The sequence below is a fragment of the Bos indicus x Bos taurus genome, chromosome 20 (genome assembly GCF_003369695.1).
Source record: "Bos indicus x Bos taurus breed Angus x Brahman F1 hybrid chromosome 20, Bos_hybrid_MaternalHap_v2.0, whole genome shotgun sequence".
Lineage (NCBI taxonomy): Eukaryota > Metazoa > Chordata > Mammalia > Artiodactyla > Bovidae > Bos > Bos indicus x Bos taurus.
This window is the reverse complement of record NC_040095.1, coordinates 36,461,226-36,477,196: the sequence shown is the minus strand read 5'-3', so window position 1 is coordinate 36,477,196 and position 15,971 is coordinate 36,461,226. Positions and strand designations below refer to the sequence as shown.

The 15,971-nt window shown below is 44.0% G+C and overlaps 1 long non-coding RNA gene across 2 annotated transcripts in view; it reads left to right on the top strand.

The window, feature by feature from the left end:
* The first annotated feature begins 10,146 nt into the window (after positions 1–10,146).
* LOC113879204 overlaps positions 10,147–15,971 on the top strand; it is a 34,655-nt gene continuing 28,830 nt past the window's right edge. Inside the window, exons 1-3 of one of the 2 annotated variants that reach the window (XR_003507236.1) lie at positions 10,147–11,622; positions 13,258–13,370; positions 15,716–15,801. This is a non-coding gene — a long non-coding RNA (uncharacterized LOC113879204). The remainder of the gene's footprint in view (positions 11,623–13,257; positions 13,371–15,715; positions 15,802–15,971) is intronic. The other variant, XR_003507237.1, reaches the window with a different exon arrangement.

The following is a 15,971-nucleotide window of genomic DNA, read 5'->3' as shown; positions in this document are numbered from 1 at the left end:
CCCTGGGCTGTAGCATGCCAAGCTTCCCTGTCCTTCACTATCTCCTGGAATTTGCTCAAACTCATGTCTGTTGTGTCAGTGGTGCCGTCCAACCATCTCATCTTCTGTCACCCCCTTCTCCTGCCCTCGTCTTTCCAAGGATCAGGGTCTTTTTAATTGACTTGGCTCTTCGCATCAGGTGGCCAAAGCACTGGAGCTTTAGTTCAGCATCGGTCCTTCCAATGAATAGTCAGGTTAATTTCCTTTAGGATTGACTTGTTTGATCTCCTTGCTGTCCAAGGGACTCTTTAAGAGTCTTCTTCAGCACCACAAGTCAAAAGCATCCAATTCTTCGGCACTCAGCCTTTTTTATGGTTCAACTCTCACATGTGTACATGGCTACTGGAAAAACCATAACTTTGTCATAGCTTTTCTTCCAAGGGACAAGCATCTTTTAATTTTGTGACTGCAGTCACTGCAGTGATTTTGGAGCCCAAGAAAAGAAAATCTGTCACTGTTTCCACTTTTTTCCCATCTATTTGCCGTGAAGTGATAGGACTGGATGCCATGATCTTAGTTTTTTGATTGTTGAGCTTAAAGTCAGATTTTTCACTCTTCTCTTTCACCTTCATCAAGAGGCTTTTTAGTTCCTCTTCACTTTCTGCCATTAGGGTGGCATCATCTGCCTATGTGAGGTTGTTGATATTTCTCCCAGCAATCTTAAATCCAGCTTGTGATTCATCCAGCCTGGCATTTTTGCATGATGTACTCTGCATAAAAGTTAAATAAGCAGGGTGACAGTATACAGCCTTGATGTACTTCTTTCCCAATTTTGAATCAATCGTTATTCCATGCTTGGTTCTAACTGTTGCTTCTTGACCTGCGTACAGGTTTGGCAGGAGACAGGTCAGGTGGTCTGGTATTCCCATCACTTTAGGAATTTTCCACAGTTTGTTGTGGTTCTTCTGCACAGCAAAGTGAATCAGCTATCTGATGACTCCTATCCTAAACTCTACCTACAGTAGCTCATATAATCCTCATAGAAACCCCACGAGTAGGTAAAATAACTAAACCCATTTTACAGATGAGACAAAAGAAATCCAGAACATCAAATAATCTGGCTAAGATTACATTTAGGGAGGACTGGTTGGAGACACCCAAGATCCCTAAACATCAGTAATTAACAAATTACTGCTCTAAATTTTCTATTCTTATTGAAATGCACTTCATCTAAAGTCAATTACAGAGCACTGTTTCATTCTAGCTGCTTAGGATTTGTAAATTTATTGCTTCTTGGATAAAATTTACTGAAATCATGTCAGATTTTTCCCGTCTTCACATAAACACTGCACCATATGGAAGTATTCGTCTTGCCGGGAGGGCTGGAGTGAGAAAAAACTTGATCATAGTGGTCTTGGCGGAGTCTGCTATGATGTAAGGGAAGGGGAAACTGTGCAAGTTTAGCACTAAGTTGGTTTTTCTCATTATTACCCAGAGCACAAGTGGCCCTTCTCATGCTTGAGATGCTCCATCTCACTCGGGGGATTTTTGTAAAACAAATTATTTTCTCCACAAAAGATTATTGAAATACACATAAGAATTTCCAGTCTCAGTTTTGGCGAGCAAGGACCTGGGAGCCAGGACTGGACACAGAGGGGGTGCTCATTTCATCCGTTGTTTCAGTGCCGGGATGGTGACCCCACAGGCCTCAGCCTCTCAGGCCCTCAGGCCCCTCAGTTCCCTCAGTTCTCTGCCCCATATAACCTTGTGTTCCCGATCCCGGTCAACTCCATTTCTGTTCACTCAAGTGAGGAACCTGAAAGTTCAAATAATGACTCCTCCTTCACCTCCGCTCCCACCTCATCTAGCTGCTTCTGGTTTCTATTTGTGCTGTGTTCTGAATCGCTCATATTTCACCTCCATGGCTCTCCCTACCACCCTGACTGGAATGGAGACCTCCTTTGACCCCTCACCAGAACCTCTCAGGAGCCTCCCTCCCAACTTGTCTGTTTTTCATTTGGTCCTCATCTAATCCATCTTTTTTTCCTTCTACTATCAGAATTAACTTGCTAAAACCAAATCCTATCATTTCATGCCTCTGCTTAGAGCCTTGCCGCAGCTCCCTGTTCTCTCTCTAATCCATCTGTGTGGCCCTGGGGGCATCAACATCCAAGATTCGGCCTCTCCTGGTCTTTTTTTTTCCCCACTGATTTTAATAATTTATCATAGTTTCTTTTTTAAAAATTTTTAATTGAAGGATAATTGCTTTACAATGTTGCATTGGTTTCTGCCATACAACAACACAAGTCATAACAATAGACTGATTCTCTTGGTCTTTCTTCCTTTAACCCTTACTGATCTCACACAGCAAGTGGTGCTGGAAAAGATTCTTGAGGGTCCCTTGGACTGCAAGAAGATCAAACCAGTCAATCCTAAAGAAATCAGTCCTGAGTATTTATTCGAAGGACTGATGCTGAAGCTGAAGCTCCAATACTCTGGCCACCTGATGGGAAGAACTGACTCATTGGAAAAGATCCTGATACTGGGAAAGATTGAAGGCAGGAAGAGAAGGGAACAACAGAGGATGGGATGGTTGGATGGCATCACTGACTCGATGCACATGAGTTTGAGCAAGCTCCGGGAGGTGGTGATGGACAGGGAAGCCTGGCAGGCTTCAGTCCATGGAGTCGCAAAGAGTCAGACACAACTGAGTGGCTGAACTGAACTAATCTCACACCTGTTTCTGAGATCCACCCAAACTGAACCCAAAGGTACCATGTTCTTTGACACTTGAATGCCTTTGCACATGTCCCTTTGTTGTCTGCCTGTTTGCTTTTGAAATGGGGGAGCATTCCACCTTCCTTGAGCAGCCTTCCCTGACCCATCCAGGCGGACAGTTACTTCCTCCCTCCTGGGCCCCCATGGCTGCTTACATACCTCTCCACTGCAGCCTTCTGTCACGTTGCACTCTAAATCTGTATATGTGCATGGCTGGTGGGCAGAGGGTGTCTGTTTCCCCCACTGGGAATATAATGTAAAAACTAAAGTACATTGGGTTCCGTGAATATTTAGTGATTTTCTTTTGAAAAATGAGAAGAGCTGTTTTTTTTTTTTAGTTTTATTAGAGTATAATTGATTTGCAGTGTTGTGTTTCTACTGTACAGCAAAATGAAGCTGTTATACATACATCTGCTCTTTCAGACTCTTTGCCATACAGGCCATTACAGAGTATTGAGTAGAGTTCCCTGTGCTTTACAGTAGGTTCTTCAGTTCAGTTGCTCGGTTGTGTCCAACTCTGTGACCCCATGGACTGCAGCACGCCAGGCCTCCCTGTCCATCACCAGCTTCTGGGGTTGACTCAAACTCATGTCCATCGAGTCAGTGATGCCATCCAGCCATCTCATCCTCTGTTGTCCCCTTCTCCTCCCGCCTTCAGTCTTTCCCAGCATAGGGTCTTTTCAAATGAGTCAGTTCTTCTCATCAGGAGGCCAAAGTATTGGAGTTTCAGCTTCAGAATCAGTCCTTCCAATGAATATTCAGGACTGATTTCCTTTAGGATGGACTGGTTGGATCTCCTTGCAGTCCAGGGGACTCTCAAGAGTCTTTTCCAACACCACAGTTCAAAAGCATCAATTCTTTGGCACTCAGCTTTCTTTATAGTCCAACTCTTACATCCATACATGACTACTGGAAAAAAACCATAGCTTTGACTAAACGGACCTTTGCTGGCAAGGTCTCTGCTTTTTAGTATGCTGTCTAGGTTGGTCATAACTTTTCTTCCAAGGAGTAAGTGTCTTTTAATTTCATGGCTTCAGTCACCATCTGCAGTGATTTTAGAGCCCCCCCCCCCCAAATAAAGTCTCTCACTGTTTCCACTGTTTCCCCATCTATTTGCCATAAAGTAATGGGATCAGATGCCATGATCTTAGATTTCTGAAGGTTGAGTTTTAAGCCAACTTTTTCCCTCTCCTCTTTTACTTTCATCAAGAGACTCTTTAGTTCTTCTTCACTTTCTGCCATAAGGGTGGTGTCATCTGCATATCTGAGGTGATTGATATTTCTCCCAGCTATCTTAATTCCAGCTTGTGCTTCCTCCAGCCCAGCGTTTCTCATGATGTACTCTGCATATAAGTTAAATAAGCAGGGTGACAGTATACAGCCTTGACGTACTCCTTTCCCTATTTGGAACCAGTCTGTTGTTCCATGTCCAGTTCTAACTGTTGCTTCCTGACCTGCACACGGATTTCTCAAGAGGCAGGTCAGGTGGTCTGGTATTCCCATCTCTTTCAGAATTTTTCTACATAGTTGTGATCTACATAGTCAAAGACTTTGACATAGTCAATAAAGCAGAAATAGATGTTTTTCTACAACTCTCTTGCTTTTTCAATGATCCAGCAGATGTTGGCAATTTGATCTCTGGTTCCTCTGCCTTTTCTAAATCCACCTTGAACATCTGGAAGTTCACGGTTCACATACTGTTGAAGCCTGGCTTGGAGAATTTTGAGCATAACTTTGCTAGCGTGTGAAATGAGTGCAATTGTGTGGTAGCTTGAGCATTCTTTGGCATTGCCTTTCTTTGGGATTGGAATGAAAACTGACCTTTTCCAGTCCTGTGGCCGCGGATGAGTTTTCCCAATTTGCTGGCATATTGAGTGCTGCACTTTCACAGCATCATCTTTCAGGATTTGAAATAGCTCAACTGGAATTCTACCACCTCCACTAGCTTTGTTCATAGTGATGCTTTCTAAGCCCCACTTGACGTCACATTCCAGGATGTCTGGGTCTAGGTGAGTGATCCCACCATCGTGATTATCTGGGTCGTGAAGATCCTTTTTGGAGAGTTCTTCTGTGTATTCTTGCCACCTATTCTTAAAATCTTCTGCTTCTGTTAGGTCCATACCATTCCTGTCCTTTATTGTGCCCATCTTTGCATGAAGTGTTCCCTTGGTATCTCTAATTTTTTTGAAGAGATCTTTAGTCTTTCCCATTCTATTGTTTGCCTCTATTTCTTTGCACTGATCACTGAGGAAGCTTTCTTATTTCTCCTTGCTATTCTTTGGAACTCTGCATTCAAGTGGGTATATCTTTCCTTTTTTCCTTTGCTTTTCACTTCTTTTCTTTTCACAGCTATTTGTAAGGCCTCCTCAGACAGCCATTTTGCTTTTTTGCTTTTCTTTTCCTTGGGGATGGTGTTGACTCCTGTCTCCTGTACAATGTCACAAATCTTCATCCATAGTTCTTGAGGCACACTATCAGATCTAATCCCTTGAATCTATTTGTCACTTCCACTCTATAATCATAAGGGATTTGATTTAGGTCATACCTGTATGATCTAGTGGTTTTCCCTACTTCCTTCAATTTAAGTCTTAATTTGGCAATAAGGAATTCATGATCTGAGCCACAGTCAGCTCCCAGTCTTGTTTTTGCTGACTATATAGAGCTTCTCCGTCTTTGGCTGCAAAGAATATAATCAATCTGATTTTGGTATTGACCATCTGGTAACGTCCATGTGTAGAGTCTTCTCTTTGTTGTTGGAAGAGGGTGTTTGCTATGACCAGTGCGTTCTCTTGGCAAAACTCTATTAGCCTTTGTCTTGCTTCTTTCTGTACTCCAAGGCCAGATTTGCCTGTTACTCCAGGTGTTTCTTGACTTCCTACTCTTGCATTCCAGTCCCCTATAATGAAAAAGACATCTTTTTTGGGTGTTAGTTCTAGAAGGTCTTGTAGGTCTTCATAGAACTGTTCAACTTCAGCTTCTTCAGAATTACTGGTTGGTGCATAGACTTGGATTATTGTGATACTGAATGGTTTGCCTTGGAAATGAACAGAGATCATTCTGTTGTTTTTGAGATTGCATCCAAGTACTGCATTTCAGGGGCTTCCCTGGTGGCTCAGAGGTTAAAGCATCTGCCTGGAATGCAGGAGACCCGGGTTTGATCCCTGGATCGGGAAGATCCCCTGGAGAAGGAAATGGCAACCCACTCCAGTACTTTTGCCTGGAGAATCCCATGGAGGGAGGAACCTGGTAGGCTACAGTCCATGGGGTCGCAAAGAGTCGGACACCACTGAGCGACTTCACTTCACTTCACTGCATTTCAGACTCGTTCATTGACTATGAGGACTACTCCTTTTCTTCTGAGGGATTCCTGCCCACAGTAGTAGATACAATGGTCATCTGAGTTAGATTCACCCATTCCAGTCCATTTTTGTTCGCCGATTCCTAAAATGTCGACGTTCACTCTTGCCATCTCCTGTTTAACCACTTCCAATTTGCCTTCATTCATGGACCTAACATTCTGGGTTCCTATGCAATATTGCTCTTTGCAGCATTGGACTTTGCTTCTATCACCAGTCACATCCACAAATGGGTGTTGTTTTTGCTTTGGCTTCGTCTATTCTTTCTTTCTGGAGTTACAGTATGTTCTTATTAGTATCTGTTTTATGTATAGTAGTGTGTTACGTCAATCCAGATTTCCCAATTTCTCTCTCCCCTCCTTTACTCCCTGGTAACCATGTTTGTTTATCTATACCTCTACTTCTGTTTTGTAAATAAGTTCATTTGTACCCTTTTTGGGGGGCTTCCCAGGTGTCACTAGTGGTAAAGAATTTGCCTGCCAATGCGGAAGACATAAGAGATGTGGGTTTGATCCCTGGGTGGGGAAGATGCCCCGGAAGAGGCAACCCACTCCAGTATTCTTGTGTGGAGAATCCCCATGGACAGAGGAGCCTGGTGGGCTTACAGTCCATAGGGTTGCAAAGAGTTGGACATGACTGAAGCAACTTAGCATGTACCCTTTTTTTTGATTCTACATATAAGCAATATCATATGATATTTGATTTGTCTTTCTGTGTCCAAGTTACTTTGCTCTGTATGTCAATCTCTAGGTCCAGCATCATTTTGTTCTTTTTGTGGCTGACTAATATTCCACTGTAGATATGTACCACATCTTCTCTATCCATTCCTCTGTTGATGGACATTTAGGTTGCTTTCATGTCCTGGCTATTGTAAATAGTGCTGTAATGAACATTGGGTGCATTATCTTTTCAAATTGTGGTTTCCTCTGGGAGAGGAGCTGTATTTTATTCACATTTGTATTTCTAGATCATAGCTCTGTGAAAGAGGTTAAAAAAGTGCTCATTAAATATTTGGCAGAGGGAAGGAAGAACAGGGATGGGGAATAAAGTATGAGCATTTCTGCCTTGCAGATTGGAAGTAGGAATATGAATACCAAAGCTTGGTCCATATCTCGGCTGCTTTGCCTTCCTGTGTTGGGATTTACACAGGTAGCTGGAATGTTCACAGGTAACTGTTGTTGGCTTGAGGAAGAAGCAAGATTGTGAACAGGTATCAGTGCTGTTACTGGGGTGGCCCAAGCAGATCTAAGCCACCATGACATACCCAGGCACTGACTTGTCCTGAGTCACCAAAGATCTGAGATGCCGACAGCATGGAGTCTTTACCCATGGGTGTCTGTGAGCCTCCTCAAAGAACATAGCATATATTGCATTTGCTCATGTACATTTTTCTGTAGAGAGGATCTCTAACATTAATTAAAATTCAGGGATATTAGGTGTTGCTAGTAGCTCTTTCATCTCCCAAAAGGACCATGTAGAACTGGGCCATTCAGACTTGAAAACCGAAACATAACCCTCAATTACGTTCAAACGTACAAAACACCAAACTGTTAAATGTAAAACTCTAACACACTGTTCTTAATCTTAGGCAGTTAATATTACTGCTTTAGGGACTTCCCTGGTGGTCTAGTGTCTAAGACTCTGCTCCCAACGCAGGGGCCTGGGTTTAATTCCTGGTCAGGGAACTAGATCCCACGTGCCACAACCTAAAATCCTGCATGTGGCAACTAAGACCTTGTGCAGCCAAATAAATCTATAAATATTTAAAAATACCGTACTGCTTTGGAGTCAGATCCTATATTTATGCTTTGAAAGATTGTTAGCCTCTGTCCCACTTAAAGCCTAAAGAGTTCAGCTTCATGATTAACATGCAGGTAGCATTCAGAGGTGAGCATTTCTTTATGTTATTGAAGAACACATGAGACTTGGGCCAATTTGGGGAAGATTTTAAGAATCAATATGACTATATCAGGCAACTGTGAGCCCTTCTCTGTTTGATAACCCAAGTCAGATGTGGTGGGAGGAAGGGAGGGCAACCAGGTGCCTGCTTCAGTCAGTCATTTCAGTCGCTCAGTCGTGTCCGACTCTTTGTGACCCCATGAATCGCAGCACGCCAGGCCTCCCTGTCCATCACCAACTCCTGGAGTTCACTCAGACTCACGTCCATCAAGTCAGTGATGTCATCCAGCCATCTCATCCTCCGTCTTCCCCTTCTCCTCCTGCCCCCAATCCCTCCCAGCATCAGAGTCTTTTCCAATGAGTCAACTCTTCACATGAGGTGGCCAAAGTACTGGAGTTTCAGCTTTAGCATCATTCCTTCCAAAGAACACCCAGGGCTGATCTCCTTTGCCTGGCTCAGGAGGCCTTTAGAGGTGATATGCCTCATCTATTTGTTGGTCTTCTTGTGTGGGAGGAGATCAGGAAAGAGAGGGTTGTTAACAGACACCTTTGAAAAGTATCTATCTGGAATGGGATGCCCCACAAGGCACTGGAACAAGTAGACAAATTTTTACTTAATATCCTCACTGAAGAACTGAGAGAAGACCAGTTCAGGAGCAAAGTGCCTAAAGATGAGACTCTGTGTGTGTGTGTCTAGAGGTTTGTAGTAGAGAAGATACTCTGAGGGCAAGGAGAAGTTTGCAGTTCTAAGTAGTTTTCTGAATTATCAGAGAGTTTATATTAGGGGTCAAAATTGACTTGTAATGGCGATAAAAGATGGCCACAGGTTCTTCAACATTCCTACCATCAAGAAGATACCCTCCCCTAAATTGGAGCGGGCCCTGTACTGGCATCACCAGGAGAACGTGGCGGAAGTGGTGCTGTGCCAGTTGCCAGGGCCAGGCATTCAGAAACTTGCCGTTTCTCCTTCCTTTTTCTTGGAACACCTGTTCTTGAAAGCCGGCTGCCATGCTGTTAGGATGCCGAAGTAGTCCCACGGAGAGGCCCACGTGGAGAACCGAGGCCTCTAGCAGAGAATCCCAAATGAGCACCCAGCTGACAGCCAGGACCATGATGTTACATGCTGTCTTAAAAAGCAGATCCCTCAGTCCCAGTCAGATCACATCTGCTGTTATTGCAGAGATGAGCCGACCTCTACTGTGAAAGTCTCTCAGTCATGTCTGACTTTTTGCGACCCCGTGGACTATACAGTCCATGGAATTCTCCAGGCCAGAATACTGGAATGGGTAGCCTTTCCCTTCTCCAGGCAATCTCCCCAACCCAGGGATTGAACCCAGGTCTCCCTCATTGCTGGCGTAGTCTTTCCCAGCTGAGCCATAAGGGAAGCCCAAGAATACTGGAGTGGGTAGCCTATCCCTTCTCCAGCAGATCTTCCCGGATACAGGATACTGTACAGGATACTGGGGTCTCCTGTATTGCAGGTGGATTTTTTACCAACTAAACTATCAGGGAAGCCCAACCTCTACTGAGCCTTGCCTAAAATGTAGACAAATGAGGAAAATGAATGATTGTTTTTTTATCATTTTAAGTTGTAGACTTGCTTCACTAAAATATATAATTTGAACAACCTAAAAGAGAAAAAGAAATAATTCAACCATTCAAATACAAATACTGCTAATATTTTGATGAATTACTTTCCAATTTTTTCTTGTATCTAAAATTTTGAGATTTAGTTTCTCTTTTACTGAAAACATAATTTTAATAATTATTAATTAAAATATGGTATATTTTCACTTTTAGAATAAATGTAAATTTTCCACACTATTTCAAACCTTATGTATGATTTTAGAGGCAACTTTGTTTTTGTTTAGTCACCAAGTTACGTCTGATGCTTTGTGACCCCAAGGACTGTAGCCTGCCAGGCTCCTCTGTCCATGGGATTTCCCAGGCAAGAATACTGAGTGGGTTGTCATGTCCTTCTTCAGGGATCTTCCTGACCCAGGGATTGAACCTGCATCTTCCACTTGGCACTTTACCACTGAGCCACCAGGGAAGCCCTAGGGGCTACTTAGTCATCCGTTATATAGATGTGTCTTCTATTGTTTTCAAAATTGGTATATGAGCAATGGGTCTTTGTCTTCAGATCTATGCCTAGCGTTTCTTTATATACATAGGATTCTTTTCTTACAATTGGTTACTAAAATGGAATTTTAGGGTGTCAAAAGAATGACTCATTTTTTTCGTATGAGTAAATTATCTTTTCAGTGGATACCCGGTTGGAGGGGCCAAAGATGATTCTGAGAAATAATCCTAATTACTGAGTTGAATTGTGTCGCCCACCCCCGCCGCCAATTCATGCACACCCAGAACCTCAGAATGTTACCTGATTTGGAAACAGGGTGTTTGCAGATGCAATTAGTTAGGATGAAGTCACAGTGAATCAGGGTGGACCCTAAATCCAGTGGCTGGTGTTCTTCTAAGAAGGTCACGGGAAGCCCCAGAGAGACACACACAGAGGGAAAAGACCACGTGAAGATGGAGGCAGCAGACTGTGAAGACGGAGTGAGGCGGCCAAGCCAAGGAACTTCAAGGATCATGGCAACCATGAGACTAAGAAGAGGCAAGGAAGGATCCCGCCCCAGAGCCTTCAGAGGGATCATGACCCTGAGGGCACCTGGATTCCAGAGTTCTGGCCTCCAGAACTGTGAGAGACTAAATCTCTGTTTTAAGCCATCTAGTTTGTGTTAATTCACTAAGGCAGCCCCAGGAAATGAATATACCTAACAAAGAGACATGAAGGTACACTTGGTATAAGGTGGGACTTTTCAAGCCTGCATTTCCCAATTCATTAAGGGCCTAGAAAGAGAGAAAAAACTCAGAGACTTGCAAGGTCCAACATCAAAGTTTAGAATTCTGTTTTCCTACCTTCCCACCACACCCCTGGTCCCTGCAAGGCTCCAACAGTCAGCATGGACATGACTTACTATGGTTGTTGTTTTAAGCCACTAACTTTGAGGGTAATTTGTTACAGAACAATAGACAACCGATACAATTTCTAATGCAGCTAATTCAGCTTACATTTTGAGTATCTAGGGTGAGCTCATGAAGAATTTGTCTTAAAGCAATGAGGTCTTGGCTCTTCTTGGTGGGGACGGACAGATTTTATTCCCTAGGATGGAAAGACTGTAGGGACTACTTGGGACAAGCCCAGAGATTTTAGCTAAAGGGAGCAATTTTAATATTCTTCAGTTCTCTTGAGTTAGCAGAGTGGCTGCTCCTTCATTTTCCCCTTAATCAACCTTGGCGGCAGGGTTTGCCTGAGCTGCTGTGGCTTCTGCACTTGGCTCCTTGGCACAGACAGGCGTCCAGCATTGTAGCTTCCTAATCTAAGGTATCTGAGGCTCTAGGCCTGTGAGTAAGTCTGCCTCACAGCCTTTTGTATTCTGAGACGCCAATGGCTGAGTAACAGATGATGGTTTTGCTGTTTACAAGGTACTTAGAAGCGTGGGTGGCTGACTGGACTCGCCCCAGATCTGCCCGACACAGCTGATGTGACCAGATGTCTGGTGCTGCTCCTCCGATCTCTGGGGCTGATCAGTCATGGCAGAAGGTAAACATGTGATGGAAGAAAATTTGCTCCATTAATCAAACAGTCTTAATGAGTGGTATGGCTGGTATCTTGGAAGTCGCATGAAATACGAAGTCAGAAGTTTGGGCTTCATGTTTCTCCTTTGCTATGTAGTAATGTTGTGAGTTTAGGAAAATCAAATAAACTGTGAGTCTCCATTCTTCATCAGTGGAATAGGGTTGATGTTAATCACCTAGTCTGTATCCAGAGGGTGTTTTATGGTTCAATTGGGGGAAAGGGGCTTTGTGAACCATAAAATGCTAATGTAGTTGTTGGCTCTTGTGTTTATGTGTTAGTAATATCTCACTGAGTACACACGCAAGTGTTAGTCACTCCGTCATGTCCAACTCACTGTGACCCCATGGACTGTAGCCCTCCAGGCTCCTCAGTCCATGGGATTCCCCAGGCAAGAGTACTGGAGTGGGTTGCCATTTCCTTCTCCAGGGAATCTTCCCAACCCAGGGATTGAACCCAGGTCTTTGGCATTGCAGGCAAACTCTTTACTATTTCAACCACGAGGTAAGCCTAGTCAGTCATGTCTGACTCTTTGCAACCCCAGGGACTGTACAGTCCATGGAGTTCTCCAGGCCAGAACACTGAAGTGGGTAGCCTTCTCCTTCTCCTGGAGATCTTCCCAACCCAGGGATCGAACCTAGGTCTCCCGCATTACAGGTGGATTCTTTACCAGCTGAGCTACAAGGGAAGCCAAAGAATATTGGAGTGGGTAGCCTATCCTTTCTCCAGCAGATCTTCTCAACCCAGGAACTGAACCAGGGTCTCCTGCATTGCAGGTGGATTCTTTACCACCTGAGCTATCAGGGAAACCTGTGTATTCACAAAGGGCACATTTTTAGGAAACAAGCCCAAATCTATTATAATCTATTATTATAATTCCCGCATAATCAAGGAGAATTTGATTCTGTATGTTTGAGAGGTTGTCATCTAATGTGAAAGTTGACCAAATTTCCCAAGATTTGGCTAAGGTTGTCTTAGGAGGCTCTGGTCCTGTTTGATTCTGCTTCTCACGGAGTCAGCAGGGACCCTGGTATACTTCCTGGTGCCTCACTGTTGACCATCTTCAACTCAATTGATGATCTTCATGGTGCTGGTGGTGACAGTATCCAAATTCCATCCAAATTTAGAAAAATGGGAAAGTTATCTTTTGCATTTCTCATAGGCTATTTTGATAGTGCTTTATTTCTTATTTGTCCTTCATTCTCCAAAGCATTAAAAAATACCGTGTTCATTCAGTTGGGTATCATGTGGCCTTTTCCTTGGGCCCAACTGCCTCTTGTTTATGAAAAATAGCAAGTTAACCGTGACAAATGGCTGGCAGCAATTTTGCCTCCAACGTACATAGACTTTTTTCTTCTCCTTATTTTGTTTTTAAAAATAATAAAGTATTTTTCCATTGGGAAAAATGTCATTCAGAGATACATAGCATAGAGAAAAGCTCTGGAGTCAGGAGAACTGGGTTCAGATCCCAGACTGAGCCAGTTTCATAAGCTCTTTGGAGCCTCAGTGACTCTCTGGGCTGTTATGAGAACCAAAGTGTGCCAGCACTTTGCAAACAATGAGATGCTACACAAGTGTTCTTACTACTTTATCTCTTTGCAGCAGCATTCCAGCAGGAGCAGGCGACTCTTCAGAAATTCTGGTTCAGGATATTGGAAATGCTGTATCGTGGCCTATGTGTATTTGATCTGCAACATGCAAGTCCTGAAGAACAGGTAGCAAATCTATCTCTTCATCTGAAAAATGTGGAGCCCTAGATTTGAAGTCCAGTCCCCACCAACAATTGTTGGTGCTCAGTGCCCACCAACGATTATGGCCCTCCCTGAAGTTGGAAACTAGACCATAACCCAAAGCTTTCTTCTGTTGATCTGTCCCCATGGCCATGTTCTTTATTTCATCCAGCTCCAAGGCTGACTGAACCCTCAAAGTGTCATGCATGATGACTCTTTCTTTCACCAGACAATGTGCGGCCTGGAGATGATATTCATAAATTTACTTGGGGCCAGATGTGTGGTCCTAACCTATCCGTGCCTGGGTTTGCTTGCATCTTCTAAGGTCTTTGTCATTACCAACAGTCAACAAAAATCAACATTATTCTTATAATTTATGTGCAGTCAGCTTTCAGGTTTTCCCCTTTATTGAAGATCAAAGGATTGTAAATAATGAGAAGACAGAATAGCACAACAAGCAAATGTTATTGCTTTTATCTCTGGAGATTCTGACAAGCAGTCCCTCATTCCATATGCCTTGGGAAATGCATCATAGCATGGGCTGTGGCAAAGCAGACAGATTGTGTTTTGCCCATAAGAACAATGCTGTCATTGGGAGGCAGAGATCAAGGACTGAGCATTCAGTAAGTTATGACCAACTGTGTATCCTAAAATTCAGACACAGTGGTAGAAGGCTGCTAATGTGATAGAGCAAAGCTATAATTAGAAGCTGGCAGACTTAGAAAGGATATTAAAGGTGATCTACCGTGAGCCATGTATCTTACAGATGAGGAGAGGGAAACTCTGAGAATCAGCTAGTTGTGTCAAGACACACTGTCAGTTAATGCTGGAGCTGGGACCATAACAAAAATCTTTGATAGCAGCTCGGTGTTCCTTCAGCTCCTCTCTTCCCAGAGATCACTGATTAGAATGGGATGGACCAAGCCTAGAGTCCCAGCTTGGCCATGTATTGTGACCTTGGGCAAGTTATTTCACTTCTTTGAGCCTCAATGCCCCTAACCATAAATCTGAGAAATTAATACTTAGCTCATGGAATTGTTTTCAGGATTCAACTAGACAATCAATGTAAGAACAAGACTTAACCAATGGCCCGGACGATGCTCAGTACATAACTGTTTCTATGGTTGTGCCAGTATGGCCAGAAATACCAGTTCAGTTCAGTTCAGTTCAGTTGCTCAGTCATGTCCAACTCTTTGCGACCCCATGAATTGCAGCACGCCAGGCCTCCCTGTCCAACACCAACTCCCGGAGTTCACTCAGACTTATGTCCATTGAGTCAGTGACGCCATCCAGCCATCTCATCCTCTGTCGTCCCCTTCTCCTCCTGCCCCCAATCCCTCCCAGCATCAGAGTCTTTTCCAATGAGTCAACTCTTTGAATGAGGTGGCCAAAGTACTGGAGTTTCAGCTTTAGCATCATTCCTTCAAAAGAAATCTCAGGGCTGATCTCCTTCAGAATGGACTGGTTGGATCTCCTTGCAGCCCAAGGGACTCTCAAGAGTCTTCTCCAACACCACAGTTCAAAAGCATCAATTCTTTGGTGCTCAGCCTTCTTTACAGTCCAACTCTCACATCCATACTGCATACATCACTCTGCATGCATGCATGCTAAGTCATTTCAGTCGTGTCCTACTCTTTGCAAACCCATGGACCATAGCCTGACAAGTTCTTCTGTCCAGGGGATTCTCCAGGCAAGAATACTGCAGTGGGTTGCCACTTCCTTCTCCAGGGGATCTTTCTGACACAGGGATCGAACCGTGTCTCTTACATTTCCTGCATTGGCAGGCAGATTCCTTACCACTAGTTCCACCTGGGAAGCCCATAAATCACTCCATCATAACATCTTCTTCCCTTCGCTGAGTCGTGTCCGACTCTGCAACCCCATGGACAGTAGCCTACCAGGCTCTGCCGTCTATGGGATTTTCCAGGCAAGAATACTGGAGTGGGCTGCCATTTCCTTCTCCAGGGAATCTTCCCAGCCCAGGGATCGAATCCGGGTCTCCTGCATTGCAGACAGACGCTTAACCTAACCGAAATTAATTCTGCATCAATTCTAGACCAATCTTCTCGCCTTGGTTTGCAATCCAGAGAAATTGGAATCAGTCTCCCCATTTTACCTTGCTAACCTTCTCAGCCATAATTAGTCATATTGGAGTACTTTCATTAATCTGAGATTGCTACTCAGATTTTAGATTGTCCTTTAAGAAATAGACATCAGAGACTCCAAATACTCCAAATACTCTTCACTAAAGAGTTTAGCTTCCGAGGACTTTGAGTTTAGGTCTCTTTTGAATCTTCCTGATCTCTTTTTTTATCTCCTCTTCATTTAAGGCACCAAGAATTTCAAGGCTGCTTTGAAGGGAGTAAAGAAGAAATGAAGAAACAACCCAGGACCACCTGAGCGGGAAATGGCAAAGGTGGGAAGAAGGGGCAGGCTGGCTGGTTGCCTGGGGACAGTGTGCAGAGGGCCAGTGATTCCAGCGGTGCTGCAGGGATCCACGGTGGGCCAGAGGGGCCGCGTGGGGAGCAGGGCTGCCGAGTCGCGTTTGCTGCGGGAGGGGAGCAGGACGGCCTTCTGCAGGACTAG